Here is a 19,885-nt window from a genome sequence, read left to right as displayed (position 1 = left end):
CAAATTAATTATGATTTAAATATTGCTGATGAATATTAACATACATAAATTTTCCAGAATATCCCTGATTGTTTCCATGAAATAGGTTTCCAGAGTGGAATTACTAGATCAACATGTCTGAATATTTTTAGGGTCTTGGTAAGTAGTTATTAATTGCTCTAGGAGGATTATATCTGTATATCCTTTCATCAGTGTAATGCTTGTGTACACTTCACTGCACCATCACCTGCATTGTGTATTGCCATTACAATTACATTGACAGGCAAAAACAGTGTTTTATTGTGTTATTTTATACATCTTTGATTTTTACTAAAGTTGAACCTTAAAAATAAGTTTACTAGCTAATTGTGTTTACTTTTCTACAAGTTGTCTGCCCTTTTTAAAATATCTTTTAATTTAGAGGGATTTAAAAAAATATATTTGCCTGAAATCTATAGTTGAGAAGGCACTCCTTTCTCAGGCAATTCTCCCTCAGACTGTTTTGGCTTTCTGTTTGGTTTTGTGACACGTGTTTTATATTTTTTATGTAGACTGATCTCTTTCTTTCTTTCTTTCTTTCTTTCTTTCTTTCTTTCTTTCTTTCTTTCTTTCTTTCTTTTTTTTTTTTTGTGAGACAGAGTCTCGCTCTGTCGCCCAGGCTGGAGTGCAGTGGCACAATCTCGGCTCACTGCAAGCTCCACCTCCTGGGTTCATGCCATTCTCCTGCCTCAGCCTTCCGAGTAGCTGGGATTACAGGTGCCTGCCACCGCGCCCGGCTAATTTTTTGTATTTTTAGTAGAGACGGGGTTTCACCGTGTTAGTCAGGATGGGCTTGATCTCCTGACCTCATGATACGTCTGCCTCGGCTTCCCAAAGTGCTGGGAGTCCCAAAGTGGTGGCTGGTGAGCCACCGTGCGTGACCTGATCTTTTCTTTTCTTTTTTAATTTATAAAGGAAAGAAGTTTAATTGACTAATAGTTCCACATGGCTGGGGAGGCCTCACGATTATGCAGATGGTGAATGAGGAGCAAAAACACATTTTACATGGTGGCAGCCAAGAGCAGAATGTTTTTCTTTTGGGATTTTTTCCATAGCTTTGTGTGTGTGTGTGGGGGGAGGGACAGGGTCTAGTTCTGTCACTAAGGCTGGAGTGTAGTGATGTGATCATGGCTCATTTCAGCCTCAGTCTCCTGGGCTCAAGTGATCCTCCTGTCTCAGCCTCTCAAGTAGCTGGGACTATAGGCATGTGCCACCACACCTGGCTAATTTTTTTTTCTTGTAGAGACAGGGTCTTGCTATGTTGTCCAGGCTGGTCTCAAACTCCTAGGCTCAAGTGATGCTCCTTCCTTGGCCTCCCATAGTAGTGCTGGGATTACCAGTGTAAGACATTGCACCTGGCCTCCGTTGCTTTTATGTGTAGAATACCTTTCTTCATCTAGTGATCAGGCAAATCTTTAGCTATCTTTCTTCTTAATAGTTTTTTTTTTTTTATGTTTAACCATTTAATCCATCTGAGATTTATTTATGGTGTCAGGAGCAGCATCTACATGGAATTATTCCCAAATAGTTTTCCTGGCCGCATTTATTGCTTGATCAAAGGCAAGTTTTTAAATCTCCTTTAACTTCTATTTCCTTATTAAGAGAGGATTATGCAAATGGTACTTCACAGGGTTATGTTGAAGAAAAATAAAATAAAATTGTGGATCTGAAAGCATTTTATAAATGCTATAGAAATATTGGTTTTTACAGTTGCTATCATTCATATGGCTAAGTGAGGAAATACTGTGCGAACAAATGCTTGTTTGATGTAGTCCTGTCTCAGTTCATTGACAACAACAACCCCCAAACAAGGCTAGTTCCCTAGATCCTAACAAGCTCAAGACTTCTTGGACTGCCAGAAAGAGTTTACAGCATCACAGATGAGTTAAAATGTAGGCTATTTATAGTGAGTACACTTCAAGGGCACATATATTTAGGAGTGTGGAGCAAAGAAGAATGCAAAGCCTGATTGGGGTTGGGGGTGTGATCAGGGAAAGTGGCCAAAAGCCTTTCATGGGGAGACAGGATCTGAGGAAGGGAAGGACTTCATTATTCTTCTCTGAAGTCATCGGGGAGCACCCAGAGGGTGGGATTCCAGGAAGTTTTTAAATGAAAGGAGACACATGGCTTGGCACAGTGAGAGGGAGGATTTTCCAGGCATCCTGTGCTGTCTTGGGGACCTGCTCAGAGGCCGAACCAAGTCACGCCTGGGTCCAGAAGGGTGAGTTGGACTGTACTCTCTTGGCCTGGCCATGACTTCAATTCATCGTTTAGACAAGGAGAAGTCTTGTTTCTCATCAGACGGAGATGCAGAAGATGTTTTCCGGCAGTTAGAGGCAGTTCTTAACCACCGAGGGGAGAATGGCTGAAGATCTAACATTATAAAGAAGGCGCTGAGAATTTAAGCACTTCCCCTTAGAAGCCAAATTATTTACTGGCTTGTCTTTCTTCTCTTTTTGAATCTACCAGCATGATTAAGATGTGTTCAGCAAGGAAGGGCTACAGAAGGTTTGATGGAACTCCTAAATGGATACTGTCTCTAAGAAATAGAAGAGCAGAGAACTGTGACAGAAGAAAAATAAGAAGAAAAGATATTCCTTGAGGTTAAGAATTCTATCTTCTTCATTTTTGAGTGATTTAGGGAGTTTGGTACATGGATTAGCACGTACTAATCCATGTACTAAATAAATAAAGCACAGACGGCTTCATCCCTGTGAGAAACTGCCTTGGCTAGCGAGGAGTTAACATGGCGCTCTTAAGGAGCAATTGGTGGTGGCTGAGTTGTGGTAATACTGCACATTCCCTACCTAAGTGCACATTTCCTGTTCAGGACAAGGATATGATGGGGCCTTTTAGAAGTTGGTGACTCGGGCAGTTCTTTTAATTGGGGAAAAAAATGAAGATAATTTGGCCTGGCTTTGGAACCTAATTTCCCATTATTCTCATCACAGGGCCTTCATCCTATCCGGGCGAGTCTACTTGTTATTCTTTACATCTAGACGGACTGTGCAGATCCTGCTCTGCGCCTTTGTTTATGCTATTCCTGGCAAGTGCGGCGCCTGCTTCTCTTCCCTCTGCTGGGACCTTACCCTCCTTCAAGGTCCAACACTCGCTGCTTTTGCAAAGCTGCCTTGAAAATCATTCCTCCTTTTCCAGTAATTTCTCCCTCTCTGAATACTATTTATTTATTTACTTATTTATTTGAGATGGAGTTTCGCTCTGTGGTCCAGGCTGGAGTGCAGTGGCGCGATCTCGGCTCACTGCAAGCTCCGCCTCCCAGGTTCACGCCATTCTCCTGCCTCAGGCTCTGCCGAGTAGCTGGGACTACAGGTGCCCGCCACCACGCCCGGCTAATTTTTGTATTTTTAATAGAGATAGGGTTTCACCGTGTTAGCAAGGATAGTCTCGATCTTCTGACCTCGTAATCCACCTGCCTTGGCCTCCCAAAGTGCTGGGATTACAGGCGTGAGCCACCGCGCCCGGCCTGAATTCTTTAACTAGCTATGATTGTCTATGTGACCTAAATAGCTCATATACTGTGATATAAAGTTAGTGTTTTACACACATATGTTTAAATCTCTAACGAGATAATGTATTTCTTATGCTCTGAAACCTAGTTTTATATCCTTCTTACTGCTCCCTTCCCACTGTGCACATTTCCTGTTCAGGACAAGGATACAATGGGGCCTCAGGACAAATCTGGCCCCATGTCAGGCGCTCAAAGATTACTTGATAGGTTATTTGATGATTTCAGAAGATTCCATGAAACTCATCACCAGGTAAATCATGACATCTTATTCTCTTTGTGATGCTAACAAGGTAGGAACAAAGGCTGTGTCCTAATTAAGCTTAGCACATTGACAGCTCTCTCAAGGGAAACAAAATAGTTGCCATGAGGGTGGATAAGTAACTGGTCAGTGCTTCTCCTCTCCTATTCTACTGGCAAAACTGGCTCCATGGATGCAAAGTCCATTGAGGCATGGCCTGTCCTCTTTGCACAAGCTGAGTGTGGGACACAATAGGACACTGATGATTACAAAACAGTGTGGTAAACATTATGGTGGAGGCACGTATAAGAAACTATGGGAGTCCAGAGAAAGAGCCTGGAAATGAGGCTGGGTTAGGCCATCAGGGAAGGCTTCCTGGAAGAGGTAGTGCTTGACTTGAATTTAGACTTAGAAGAAAAGAAGGAAAAGGTTTTTTCCCATCACAGCCCTAGTTAGGAAAGAGTGTTTGGGGAAATTTAGAAGGGAAACTTTTCTAAGATAAAGTTATTTTATGAAGAAGCAGCACTGGGAAATCAAGGAGATTTAATTACAACTGCCTCACGAGCAGGATTTGAAAAGGAGTGGGAGGCTCATGGAAACCTTAATTGCTGAGAAAAGTTAAGAGGAGAAATATGACAGAAGTAATGGGTCTATATGTATGTCATGTCTGATTTGTCACTTTTCTAGACAGGCACTCTGCCTCCTGCCTTCTTCTAGGTTAGAGAAAAAAGAATCCTTGAGCAGCTAAGGTGAAGATACCATCCAGGATGCAGAAATGGGACCTGCAAAGACTCCTTATTCCTTTTAGGGAAGAAAAGGTCCAACTCGGATTACCTCATTGTTCAGAGAATAATAAGTATTTGTTCAGCAATAACAATGTGTGAGATGCCTGAAAGAGAAATCAGGCTAAATAATTTCCTCCTTCCTTTAGAAAATACAAAACAGCTTGCCTGGTTTCTCTTCCAATTTATTCTTGTGGCTTTTTATTCCTTTGGAGATCTGGGAGGATGCTTATTTTATGAAACTAGTAGACTAGCTCTTCCATACTCAGGGAGGATGTCCTTGTGTGCATTAAGCTGGGTCTTTACGATTAATGTAATATATGGGAAAATGTGATAAATGATGCAGCATTAGCAGCTTTTAGCTTGTCAAAGTGGCCGCATGTTGAAAGCATCTGGAAAAATTGCAAATTGCAGCATGATCAGAGCATAACTGACAGATGTCAACACAGAGAAGTGGCCAATTGAGAGGGATGGAACCAGACCCAGCCTCCTGGGTTGTGTGCACAGGGATTGCTAGAGAGATGGCAGGATTTGAGTGATGTCTTTTATAACTGTTAGAGCATAGAAGTGCTAGAAGGAACAAGTCTGTTGGTACAGACAAAAGAGAATCTATGTTACTGAGAAAAGTTCTCACACACAAGTAAAATGATATGACTGGACCTTCTCTAATGTCCTGTCCAAATCGAACTGGGATCCCCTGACTCTCTGAAACAGGATTTAATGAGATTTTGCATAGGCTCTAATATAGACCAGGGAGTCCTTGGATACGTACATATTTTTCCACCATCCCTAAGCTTTAATAGTTTACATTTGTGTAATACTTTACAGTTTGTGGGAGCCTAATCTCCCAGACTATTGATTATCTGTTGTCAAAATAATGTTGTGTAACAAACAACTATGAAATCGCAGGGGCATACAACAATATGGATTTGTTGCTCATAAGTCTAGAGGTTTGCTACATGTCTGCTGTTTTGGCTAGGCTTATTCACACATTTGGGGGTTTGGGGCTATCAATTGATCTGAGCTATCAGATGACCTGGGGGACTCAGCTCTGATCCATGTGTCTTTTATCTTTCGTGAAGCTAACCTTGGCATGTTCTCATGGTAATGAAAGAAAAGATAGAAGAGGCACAAGAAAGCAAACAAACCATGCAAGGTCTCATATAATGGCCAAAGCAAGTCACATGAATTCAGTGCCAGGGTGTCGGGAAATCTACTCCATTCCTTTTGATAGAGAAATTTCACCTGGCAAAGGGTGTAGATACAGGGAAGAGAAAATAATTAGTAAAATTATAGCAATTTACCATACAGATATTGCCTTGTTTAATCCTCATGGTATAATCCTTTACCCATGAAAATTGGTGTTATTATTCCCTCTTTCACAGATTAAAAAAAAAAAAAAAAAAAAGGGACACCAAAGTAATAAGAAATTGCTGGGTGTGGTGGCTTGTGCCTGTGATCCCAGCTACTTGGGTGGCTGAGGTCGGGGGACTGCCTTAGCCCAGGACAACATAGTGAGACCTTCATCTCTAAAAAATAAAAGCAAATTAGCTGGGCATGGTGATGCATGACTGTAGTCTCAGCTACTTGGGAGGCTGAGGTGGGAGTATCACTTGAGTCCAGGAGTTCAAGGCTGCAGTGAGCTATGATCACACCACTGTGCTCCAGCCCGAGTGACAGAGTGAGACTTCATGTCTAAAAAAATAAAAAAAAATTTTTTCTAAGGCCACATGGCTGGTCAGTAACATTTCAGAAAGAATACTACTAGTCTCCCTATTGCAAATGTAAGGAACTTTCCATTGTACCATACCATACATAATTAAGAGGATAAATCCCAAGGATTATTGTTAGAAACTTTCTAAAGGCAGACTGGTAAAATAGTGTGTGGCCCTTGATGTTGTGTGAGTTGGAGAATACACAAACTTTTACTTAGGTTTTCTTAACCTATTTATGAAATTCCTAGTACCCCTATAAGATACAACATTTTCACATGATAATATATTAATCCAAGAAATTCACTAGTCATGTGAACTTTAGTTTACTTGTTAATTAGGTAGTTACTAGGTGTATTTGTGAGAGTAGGTGAGTTGCTGTAACTATATACTCCTAAATCTTAGTGATATAGAATAATAAAAGTTTATTTCTTATTCATATTGGCCAGAACTCAGGCACATGGCCACATCTAACAGCAAGGGAGTCTGGAAAACACAGTTCAGCTGTGTGAAGGATATTTATAAACATTTAGCAAGATCCAAAGGAATGGACCATGGCATAGGTAAGTTTTCCAGGGAGACTAGGAGGTATATAATAGGTAAAGGAATATGGAAGAGAAGAGTCCATAGCTTAAGACTCTATCCAAAAATGTGTCTTGGCTTCTAAGACATTGCGCACAACCTACTTCCTACGTCACAGGCAGAGTGATTATTATGAATTAGGATTTAAGAATTTGAATCTGATTATGTCACTCTACTGCTTAAAAACCTTCACTGTTTACCATAATAACGAGTGCTTAATGTGGTTACACAGTCTTCCAAAATGAATCCTGTCTGTCAATTTTATCTATTGCACCTTTGCATTCACTCTTTTTGCTTAATTATAACAGTCTTTTTAATTTGCCTAAAGTGTGAGGATCTCTCCTTACATGTAGGCTACTAATCATGCCATTTCTTTTGTCTCTTGGACCCTCTTCTCTGAAACATCACTTACCCTTTCTTTTTCTGACTAAGATCTCATTCTTTAGTTCTCAGCTAAATAATTACACCCTAATGTTTGGCAAAGTTAGGTCCAAAATTAAGACACCAAATTACAGATCCAGAAAACTCAGAAATCATCAAGTAGGATAAATAGCAAAATACACACATCTACATATGTAATCCAAATCACTGAAAATGGAAGACAAGGGATATTCTGAAAGATAGCTACAAGTAAAAGACACATTGCATTTAGATGAACAAAGACAACAATTACAGCAGACTTCTTACTAGAAACTGTGCAAGCCAGAAGACAGTGGAGTGGCATTCTTACAGTTGAAAGAAAAAAATTGTCAACCCAGAATTCCATATCCAGCAAAACCATTTTTCAAAAATGAGGAAAAAATACAGATCTTAGGCAAACAAAAACTGAAGAATTTACTTCCAGCAAACCTGAGCTACAAGAACTGTTAAAGGAAGTTCTTTGGGCAGACAAACATGATACCAGACAGAATCTTGAATCTGCTCAAAGAAATGGAGAGCACTGAAAATGAAGTAAATGAAGATAAATTTAAATACATTATCCAAACTTTTGCTTTGTGTTCTTCTGGATTTCAATTACATTCATATTAGACTTAAATTGTCACACAACTCTTGGGTGCTCTGTTCTGTTTTTTTTGTTGTTGTTGTTTTGCCTACTCTTTTTTCCTTTGGGTTTCAATTTGGGTAATTTGTTGTTGTTGTTGTTAGAGTCTTGCTCTGTCACCCAGGCTGGAGTGCAGAGGAGTGATCATGTCTCACCACAGCCTCTACCTCCTGGGCTTCTGTCACCTCAGCCTCCCTAGTAGCAGGGACTACAGGCACACACCACTACACCCATGCTAACTTTTAAATTTTTTGTAGAGATGGAGTCTCACTATCTTGCCCAGTTTGGTCTCAAACTCCTGGGCTCAAACAATCCTCCTGCTTCAGCCTCCTAAAGTGTTGGAATTATAGGCATTAGCCACTGCTTATGGTAAATTTGGGTAATTTCTATTGGCTTGAGTTTCACTTATTCTTTCCTTGTCTGTTTCAAGTCTACTGATGAGTCAATTGAAATCATTCTTTATACCTGCTGTTGTATTTTTTATTTCTATCATTCCCATTAGATTCTTTCTATAGTTTTCATCTCTCTACAGAAATTATCCATCTCACACTTGTCATCACTTTTTCATTTGGAGTATTTTAACATAATAATCATAGTTATGTTGAATTCCCCTTTAGATAGTTCTGCCATGTGTCATATCTGAGTCTGGTTCTGTTGATTGTTATTCCTCTTGACAGTGTTTTTGTTTTTCTTGTTTCTTTGTATACCTTCTAATTTTGTGATGAATGCCAGACATCTTTTGTAGTTTAGTAGAGGCTGAATTAAATAGAGTCATGTGACACATATGATATTTTGGTCAATGACAAACCACATATACAACAGTGGTTCCATGAATTTATAATATTGTATTTTTACTTTGCTTTGTGCTCAAATATGTTTAGATATACAACTACTTACATTTGTATTACAATTGCTTACAGTCTTCAGTACAGTAACATGCTATACAGATTTGTAGCCTAGGAGTCATAGGCTATACCTTATGGCATAGCCTGGGTGTGTATTAGGCTACATCCATGTTTCTGTAAGTACACTCTGTGATGTTTGGACAACAATGAAATTGCCTAACAACACACTTTCCAGAATGTATCCCCACTGTTAAGTAATATATGACTATAGTTGTTAGACCTGGAACTGGGCTTGCTTTTCCTTATTCTTGGCATTTAATGTGGGAGATGAGTCAATCCTCTCAAGAGTTGAACCAGTTTGGGATTTTTTTTGTTGATATGGTTACCCTCGGTATAACACAGTTTCAATATTGCTCCATATCTTGTGTTTAGGGTGGGGGCTGGTTTGCCAGAAGGTTTTTTCCAATGTCTGCTCTATACTCAGCTTTAGGTCTTCCCTTTGCATTGTGCGCAGTGAGGGTCTCTCTCCCTGCTTTTGCATCTCTCTCAGTAGTAGACTACTATTATTTGTTACTAGATTCTTGTTAGGCTGGTGGTAGGGTATGGGGGAAGCATTCTGTTGTTCTAAATAAGCCTCGGTTGTAGGAAGTCCTAACCAAAGCAATCGGTCAAGAGAAAGAAATAAAAGGCTTCCAAACAGGAAAAGAAGTCAAATTATCTCTCTTTGTGACAATATGACTCTATACCTATAAAACTTCAAGACTTTACCAAAAGGTTCCTAGACCTAATAAACAACTTCAGTAAAGTTTTAGGATACAGAATCAATGTACAAAATTAGTAGCATTTTTATACACCAATAACGTTCAAACTGAGAGTCAAATCAAGAATGTAATCCCGTTTACAATAGCCATACACACACACACAAACACACACACACACACACACACACAAAATAAAACACTGCTGAAAAAAATCAGAGATAATACAAACAAATGGAAAAACATTTCATGCTTATGGGTTGGAAGAATTAATATTGTTAAAATGGCCACACTGCCCCAAACAATCTATATTCAATGCTATTCTTATCAAACTACTAATTATGATTTTTCACAGAATTATAAAAAAACTATTTTAAAATTCATATGGAATCACAAAAGAGCCTGAATAGCCAAAGCAATTCAAAGCAAGAAGAACAAAGCCAGAGATATCACATTAACTGACTTCAAACTGTATCATCAGGCTATAGTAACCAAAACAGCATGGCACTGGTAAAAACAGATACATAGACCAGTGGAATAGAATAGAGAACTCAGAAACAATGCCACACACTTAAAACCATCTGATCTTTGACAAGGTTGGCAAAAATAACCAATGGGAAAAGGACTGCCTATTCAATAAATGGTGCTGGTATAACCAGCTAGCCATATGCAGAAGAATGAAATTGGAACCCTACGTTTCCAAGTGTGGCTTTATACATACAAAAATTAATTCAAGATGGATTAAAGATTTAAATCTAAGACTTCAAACTATAAAAATCCTAGAGGAAAACCTAGGAAATAATCTTCTGGACATTAGACTTGACAAGGAATTTATGAGTAACTCCTCAAAAGCAATTGCAAAATAAAAAAAAAGACAAATGGGATGTAATTAAACTAAACAGCTTCTGCATAGCAAAAGAAACTATGAAGAGGGTAAACAGATAGTCCACATAATGGGGGAAAATATTTGCAACAATGTATCCAACAAGGGTCTAATATCCAACATCTATAAGGAACTTAAACAATTCAACAAGCAAAAAACATATAACCTCATTAAAAGTGGGCAAAGGACATGAACAGACACTTCTCAGAAGACATACAAGCAGCCAACAAACGTGAAAAATGTTTCACATCACCAATCATCAGAGAAATGAAAATGCCAAAACCACAATGAAATATCATCCATCAGAATAGCCATTATTAAAAAGTAAAAAAATAACAGATACTGGCAAGGCTGTGGAGAAAAGGGAACGCTTATATACTGCTAGTGAAAATGTAAATCAGTTCAGCCACTGTGGAAACTAGTTTGAAGATTTCTCAAAGAACTTAAAACAGAACTACCATTTGACTCACCAATCCCATTGGTGGGTATATACCTAAAGGAAAATAAAACCTTCTACAAAAAATACACATGTACTTGTATGTTTAGTGCAGCACTATTCACAATACAAAAACATGGAATCAACCTAGGTGCCCATCAGCATTGAACTGGATAAAGAAAACGTGGTACCTATACAACATGGAATACTATGCAATCATAAAAATGAAAAAAATCGTATTTTTGCAACAACATGGATGCAGCTGGAGGCTATGCTCCTAAGCAAATTAGCAACAGGACCACAAAACCAAATATTGCATGTTCTCACTTATAAGTAGCAGCTTTATATTAGATATTCACAGACATAAAGATGGCAACAAGGCTGGGCACGGTGGCTCACACCTGTAATCCCAGCACTTTGGGAGGCTGAGGCAGGCAGATTGCAAGGTCAGGAGTTCAAAAACAGCCTGGCCAATATGGTGAAACTTCGTCTGTACTAAAAACACAAAAGTTTGCCAGGTGTGATGGTGTGTGCCTGTAGTCCCAGTTACTTGGGAGGCAGAGGCAGGAGAATCGCTTGAACCCGGGGGGCAGAGGTTGCAGTGAGCCAAGATTGTGCCACTGCACTCCAGCCTGGGCGACAGAACAAGACTCTGTCTCAGGAAAAAAAAAAAAAAAAGATGTCAAGAATGGATACTGGGAACTACTAAAAGGGAAGAAGAGGAAGGGAATAAGGGGTGAAAAACTACCTGTTGGGTGCTATGCTCACTACCTGGGTGACAGAAATATTCATACTCCAAACCTCAGCATCATGCAATATACTCATGTATAACAAACCTACATATGTACCCCCTGAATCTAAAATCAAATTTGAAATTATTTTAAAAAGAAGTCTCTCGGTGTAGGCAGGCATCGTGTCTCTGAGTCTCGGGGGTAGGGTTTTCTCAGTGGTCCTCTTTTACCGTTAGCTGTAGGTCTGGGCCCAAAACATATACTTGCTTCTTCCTATAGCTGGAGAGTTTGCCCGCCACCTCTCTCCTTCTTCCAGGGGCAATGGTTTCTTTATCAGTGCCCTAAGAGTGACAGGGATTGTTGCCTTCCACCAACATTTTAAGGCTTTTGTTCTGTAGGGGAGAGATCAGGGACAAAGATCCAAGTGTGGCTTTATCCATTTACCGTGGGGGCAGCTGTTACTTTCTCCCAGGCTTGCAGCACATGGGATGCTATCTGAAGTCTCTTGTCCTGCTCCCGATCTTTTTTGTGTGTACCCAGTAAGGTCTGTGGCAAAAAGCCTGCAAGAAGGGGTAAATTCTCCTTTGTCTGGGTCCCCAGGGGTTTAATAGTCTCTTGCTAGCCTAAACTCAGCCCTTAGCAATTTGCTAAAAATTTTCATTGAATTATCCTTATCTGGGACCAATGGCCTCTGCCCCTGGTAATCAAGTGCTTGTGTTTGTCTCCCTTTGGAGATGTTCATGTTTCCTTAGATTCTGGGTTTGCTAGTTTCCCTTGCAACCTCAGCTCTCTGATAGGTTCAAGAAAAGCAAATTTGTAGATTATCCAAAATTTTGGGGGGTGTAAAGGTAGAAGCAACGTTCTTTCCAGTTTATACATTCTAAGTGGGGAACAAATAATTTAAAAACATTGTGTATTTTTCCAGTTGACAAGAGTTTAGAATACTATTTCTCATGGTGTCATCTCCAGACACCATGTGTAATCAGAATGGTGAGCATATTAAAAATGTTGATTCTGAAGCCACTCTCTAGACTTACAAATCTGAAAATCCAAGGGCATTCATTTTGTGAAGTTCACCAGGTGATTCTTGTACATTTTAAAGTTTAAGAATTGTTGGATTCAAAATGAGCAGTTCGAAGGTCAGAACACGATACTCCAAAATATGGTGCTTTGGTGTGCTATATACTTAGAACTGAAAAAGATTGGAAGGGTCTCAGAAGCAAGGTCATTGTGACCTGTCTCCCACCTGTCTTTCTTTCTGGAAGTGAGCCATAGAATTCCTCTCCCCTAAAGCGGGTCACAGAAACTAAAACTTCTCTCCCCAAAGTAAGCCACAAAACCTAAAAAATTCACTCTCTGATCTTCCCCTTATGTGACAGATGTTCTGTCCTATGCATGGAGGAAAGAGTGTTACACAGGCCGAAAAGAATCTGGACAGGCCTTCGTGCTCCCTCTCCCAACACCCTGTCTACGACTATTAGTTCATACCCCTTTGTCCAGTCACATTTTTACACAGCTATCCGTTCTTCATTGAAACCAAGCATAAAAAATCAATATTTTTGCCTGGGTTGTTGGTTCTTCATTTCCTTCTTTTTTCTTTTAAGAGATAGGGTCTTTCCATGTTGCCCAGACTGGACTCAAACTCCTGGGCTCAAGCTATCCTCCCACCTCAGCCTCCTGAGTAGCTAGGACTACAGGCAGGCACCACCATGCCCAGCTCTTAGGTCTTCATTTCTGAAGTCTCCTGTGTCACATAACATTTTGGTTTTAAATACATTTGTAATGCTTGCCTCTCATTAATTTGTCCTTTATTATAGGAGCGTTGGTTGTAATCCTTGTGATGGGTGATCAAAAAGGCATTACACGTTTTTTCACCCCTACAGCAGGAAAAATGTATTAGCACTTGTGATGTACCAGTGTAGGAAGAGAATTGCTTTCCTCTATTCTTCTAGGTTCTTTGCTGGCCTACAAACTAAATGGACATAAAACAGATTAACAGGAGAAAAGCCATTTTAATAGTGTATGCATGGGAGTCCCACAAAAATATGACTTAAAGAAATGGTCAGGTGATTGAGGCTTATAACGGCATGCTGAGCTACATAAAAGGATAAGGATTTGGGGCTTCTGTGGGGTGTGCATACTAGTTACGAAAGAATGAGGGGAGGAAATGCATGGCGAACAAAGATTGTCTTGTTATGAAGATAAAAGTTTCTCAGGTGATACAAGTTATCTTGGAATAGCTCTCTGCTTGGTACAGACATCTTTACTAATAAAAATTTCCTTTATAAATGTAAATTTCCTTTACAAAAGGGCAACTTTTCAGAGCTACTCTTGTGTCTGCAATTTCCCAAAATAACCTGCTCAAAATGATATGCCAAAAAGGTCTATTTTGGGGTGGTGTATTTTGGTCTCCTGCAGTCATATTTTGGGGTGGTGTGTCTTGAGCTCCAACACCTGTCACTTCTTTTTTTTTTTTTTGAGATGGAGTTTTGCTCTTGTTGGCTAGGCTGGAGTGCAATGGTGTGATCTCGGCTCACTGCAACCTCTGCCTCCCAGGTCCAAGCGATTCTCCTGCCTTAGCCTCCCGAGAAGCTGGGATTAGAGGTGCCCACCACCATGCCCGGCTAATTTTTTGTATTTTTAGTAGAGATGGGGTTTCACCATGTTGGCCAGCCTGGTCTTGTACTCCTGACCTCACATGATCTGCCCGCCTCAGCCTCCCAAAGTGCTGGGATTACAGGCATGAGCCACCATGGCTGGCCAACACCTGTCACTTTTTACAGAGATTATCTTATTTAAATCTCATAACAAACCTCTGGCATAGGCACATTGTTATTCTCTTTAGAGACAATGTAACTGGGTCTCAAAGATGTTAATTAACATGCCCAAGATTACACAGCCTCTATGTGGCAAGACCAGGATTTGAATACAGGTGGCCTGATTCGAAAACCTGAGACCTCTTAAAAATTGAGATATAATTCACGTAACTTTATCTTTTGAAGGGTACATTCAGTGGTTTTTAGTATATTCACAAGGTTGTGTACTCATCACCACCATCTAATTTCACATTTAATTTTCATCACCCCAAAAATAAACTCCATACCCACCAGCAGTCACTCCCTCATTCCTCCCTCTCTCCAGTCTCTGGCAACCACCAGTTTACTTTATGTCTCCATAGATTTGTCTATTCAGGACATTTCATGTAAATACAATCATAAAATATCTACGTAGTGTATCTGGCTTCTTTCACTAGCAAAGCTAGAGATCTTAGTCACTATGCTAGAAAATCAGAAATGGGAATTGTACCTACGTAGACAAAAGGATGACCACCTTTCACCTTGCTCATCCAGGAGATAGGATAACCTAAAAAACAAATACAAGAATTCCATTAAATTTAATAAAGACTTGTTGAGTACCTCCCCTGAGCAAGGCCTAGGGCTGGATACTCTTATCAGAATTACCTGTAGAGTTTGATAACAATAGATTTCTGAGTTTCATGTCTCAGAGATTCTGATTCTGTACTGGGCCCCAAGTTCTATGTCTGACAAGAAACTCCAGGTGATGCTTATATAACTGGTCAGGGACAAGCTGGCATGCATAGCTGGAGGGTAATGTTTCCCAACTTTTGATGCACATATGAATCACCAGTGGATCTTGTTAAAATTCAGAATCTAATTCATTAAGTAGGTCTGGGATGGAGCCAGAAAGTCTGCTTTTCTGATAAGCTTCTAGGTGGTGCTGATTTGCTATTCTGAGGGCCATCTCTTGAGTGGCAAGGCTGTAGGGGATGAAGGGGAAGGATAGGGAAGGCCTGGTTCCTTCTTAAGGAGCTTACTCTCAAGTGCAGAGAGACCTGAATACAGCTGACTAGGTCAAGTCGAAGTGGGCTAACTGTCCCAATCAAGACCCGAAGATGGTATGGATGGACACCTTTCCCCAGCTCTGTGGTTCATTCCATGTTCATAAGGAGAGATCCAGGAAAAATGATGTATGTAGTATTTGTTACACTGTTTAGCAAGATGGGAGAATGTATTACATATTTGACACATATTTCCATTCCAACTGGTTAATATCTTCAGAAAAAAATATCAGAGCTGAAGAGGTACGCCCCGGAAAAGCAAACATCATCTGTGCTTACTCATATGTGGGAGCTAAGCTATGAGGACACAAAGGCTTAAGAATGATACATTGGACTTTGGGGACTCAGGGGAAATGGTAGGTGGTGGTGAGAGATAAAAGACTACGCTTTGGGTACAGGGTACACTGCTTGAGTGATGGGTGCACCAAAATCTTAGAAATCACCACTAAAGAACTTATTCATGTGGCCAAATACCACCTGTTCCCCAAAAACCTATTGAAATAAAAAAATTGAAGATTTTAAAAAAAGAGGTAAGCCCTAATTTTCCAGAAAATTCACTGATGTGGAAAACGTCATTTCCTGATAATGCTGGGTAAATCTGTGTTTTGTAGGATGTTCCATATGTTGTCAGTGCTCATGAATTGTTTAGTTTTATTATCCTCATTAACAGGGATAATGGTTGCTTTTTAACAATCATGATCACCATCTGGAGCCTGGAAAACCATAGTTTGAGGCTCAGGTAGAAAGATGAGACTATTCTGACTGGGTCTCAGCCCATTTCCCCACTGCCAAGCCCTGTGTGTGCCCATGTGCTTGGCTGCCAGGCACGGCAAGAACCACACTGACAGATGTGGCGTTAGTTCAAGCAAAACAGAACAAAATTCAGAGAGTGCAGGGCACATTGGCTTGGCTGTTTAATCTCATTCTAATCTTAAATATTCACAAAGTAGCTTTCCTTGTGTGTTCTCCTCACAGCCCCAGTGACCCCTAACTTTGCTGTTGACATTGTGACAAGCAGACGATGTGACTAACTCACTGCTCCCCCAGTTCTTGGGGTGAATTGGGTTTAAACATCTTCTCTTTGTGCTTCACAGAGAAGTGTTGCCTTATTGGGAGGAGGTGACTAGACAACCAAGCTGCCACGTAACCATAGCAACCATGCACGCCTGCCCTTGTGAGTTTTTTAGGACTCTTCTCCAGACCTTTCCCAGACCTCTATTTTCAAGCTCTCTCAGCCTGCAAGAAAGCAGCATCTGAGACCAACTCAGCCCTAACATGCAGGGGCAGTGAGGAAGTGCAGATTGGCAGCCTTTTCCCAGAACCTAAACAGTTAGCACCGCATGGGCTAAGGGGAGAAGCTGGAAGAACAGGGAAAGTGATGAGGACAAAGTCCATAAGGGAAGTAAAAGCTCAACTTTTGATAGACTCAAAACAGGGGAGAGTAAGATGCTTACATTCAAGAATGCACTGGACCCACTCTAAGGAAATATATCTAAAAGTTTGCTGGAGGTAGATTGGTCAGGATGGTTTTCTAGAGAGTTTCTAGCAGGATTCTGGGGACCAAAAAGAGGGCTTCAGGGGTAGGGATGGCAAGGAAGAATACTGCCAGGCAGAGTAAATGGAGTAGGGTGTTGGGGGCCTATGGCTGGGTTTGCAAACCTGGTTCACCATCGGAAATCCAGCCAATTCCAGGGAGTGAGACAGAGAAATCAAGCTTCCCCAGCTTCTGCTTTCCCTGAACCTCTAGTCTGTCTGCTGCTCTCCAACTCATCCTTCACAGCAGCCTCTTCCTTGAATGTTGCTTCCAAAATGTCAGTGTTATTCCACCAATTGGTATCAATTTGAAAGAAACTGGGACACATGTTGACTGCGTTGATGCTTAAGATACTGTTAGGTGTCAACCAAATCAACCCCTATGGTTTCTTGACCATTTCTCTGATCCCATGTAACCATTGTGAATGCTTACAAGAAAGAATGTTGGACGATGTACATTCTAGCTGCCCTTCACTTCACCTCCCTATCATCTCCTACAAACAGGTGTATCATTGGAGATTGAGTGGACTACTACATCTTAAGGATAAGGAATATTTCACCATAGAGGGGATGAATAGTGGTGTTACTTCCTCCATCCCACTTTTTCGCAACAAGGCAGGGGTGATATTTTACATTTAAAAATAAAAATATTCTACTTGATCACTTTCAGAAGCTTTTGAGCCATTGATCTGTATTTCATAGCATCTGTCTTTGAATAGGTCTGGGTTAAGAGTTAGATCTTCTGTGGTGTCTAAAAAGAGTGAGAAATAATGACTTAAGCTGCATAGCATTTTAAGACTAGCTATTTTCTCTTTTTGACTTTTTAAAAAATGCTCTTTTAAGTAGCTCACCTACTGTATTAGTTAATTAGTGCTTCTATGACAACATATCTGAGACTTAGGGAATTTATAAAGAAGAGAAATGTTTGATGTCTGGTGGGGGTCTGGTCTCTGCTTCCAAGATGGTGCCTTATTGCTGTGTCCTCTGGAAGCCTGTTTTCTAGCACAGTGGAAAGGTGGAAGGGCCAAGAGGGCCTAGTTAGTTCCTTGCAGGCCTTTTATAACGTCACTAATCCCACCCGTGAGAGCTCCATCTTGATGATTTAATCCTCTCCTAAAGTCCCCACCTCTTAATACCATCACAACAGAATTTAAGTTCTAACATACGAATTTTGGAGAGAGACGTACATTCAAACCACAGCATCTACCTAGCATATTTCACAGTGTTCTGTAGCCAAGTTTTAATGATTTTCTGATTGCTGCCAATCTACCACTCTAAGGGATTGGTATCATTACAAGTTTTAACTTTTCCTAAGGCTAGGTTTTCTCAATGGCAATTCAAATGAGATTGGCCATATCTATGGTCCATAGGTAAGCCAGACCTAGGCTGTGAGATTAAGACATATTGACTAGTTGCTTGGTTTATTTTAGTGGCAAAGCCGTGCTTCTCTTCAGGATTGCTGTAGCTGTCTTCTGCACTCAGGCGATGGCAGCTTTGGTCACATACTTACAGAGTCAATTGAATGTACGACTCAGACTCTGGCACACTCCACTGCATGCATAAATGAGTATTTGGTTGTGTATGTCTTAACAACATAGCTTTATGACAGGAGTAAAATCCACATTGGTAAAGTACTATACTTTTTTTATGGACTCCAAACTGCTGGACTGTTTAGGATAGAAACATGCAGTCAGATTTGTATTATTTGTTATTTGGGGGATACATACATCATATTACACCTACCTCATGTTGCATTTGGCTTTGATTGGGTAAGATCACGACCCTGTCTTCTGAAGCTGGGAGGTGACTGCGACGCTTTCTCATGGAACTCTTCTGTAATTTATTGGGTGATATTGGACACTGGACTTTAGTATCTCTGGGCCCTGGTTTCCTCAGCCCTAAAATGAGGGGAGAGAAGGTAGAGGAAATTGAACTAGATGATAATTAACACCCCTTCAGGCTTTAACCTTCCATAACACTCCTGAGCACTGGGCAAGGCTCAAGTTTTAATTATAGAAATGCCTGTAAATGCTTTTAGTCATAAGCTTTAGTACCATCCTCTGTGGCTGTGGGTAAAAGTGATCCCTTTTGTGGTAGGGGCTTTGGGCACATGTCCAGTTGCCTAATTGGAATGTGCAAGACCAAGAAGTACCCAGGACACAGCATAAGAGGCAAGAAGGAAGCTCCTTGAGAGGAGGGGTGATCTGTATCTGAAAAGATTAAGTGCAGCTATATGCAATGAAAAACCTAAAATGACTGTCTTAAAGCAGTGGTTCTTAAAGTGTGGTTCCCTAACCGGTGACATTAGCCTGACTTGGGAGCTCATTTAAGATATAAAATCCCAGGCCTCATAAGAATGATATAATGGACTTTGGAGATTTGTGGGGAAGGGTTGGAGGGGAATGAGGGATAAAAAACCACACATTGGGTACAGTGTACACTGCCCAGTTGATGGGCGCACCAAAATCTCAGAAATCACCACTAAAGAACTTATCCATGTAACCAAAACCACCTGCTCCCCAAAAACTATTGAAATGAAATAAAATTAAATTAAAAAAATAAAATATTGGGCCTCTCCACCATAACTGATGAATCAGAAATTGGAGCCCAGAAATCTGTGTTTTAAGACGTCTTCTAAGTCATTCTGAGGCACACTCAAGTTTGAGAACCACTGTCATGTAATGTGGAAAAAGAGGCCTGGAAGAAGGACACCCTGGGCTGACTGAATGTTACCCGGAAACCAAACCACTCAAATCTGCTTTATCAGATTCAGGTCTGAATGACTTCAACTTTCTCCCCCAAATAAAATCCACTCTCAAAGCAAAACATTGAATAGCCATCGAGGACATTTAAGATAATTTGGTTCACCTGCTGAAAATAATTCCCAAATATGAATTCTAAAAATATTTTGAGCAACAACACATCATTGGGCTAAAT

This window comes from Macaca mulatta, chromosome 1, assembly GCF_049350105.2.
Source record: "Macaca mulatta isolate MMU2019108-1 chromosome 1, T2T-MMU8v2.0, whole genome shotgun sequence".
Taxonomy (NCBI): Eukaryota; Metazoa; Chordata; class Mammalia; order Primates; family Cercopithecidae; genus Macaca; species Macaca mulatta.
This window is presented reverse-complemented; position numbering follows the sequence as displayed.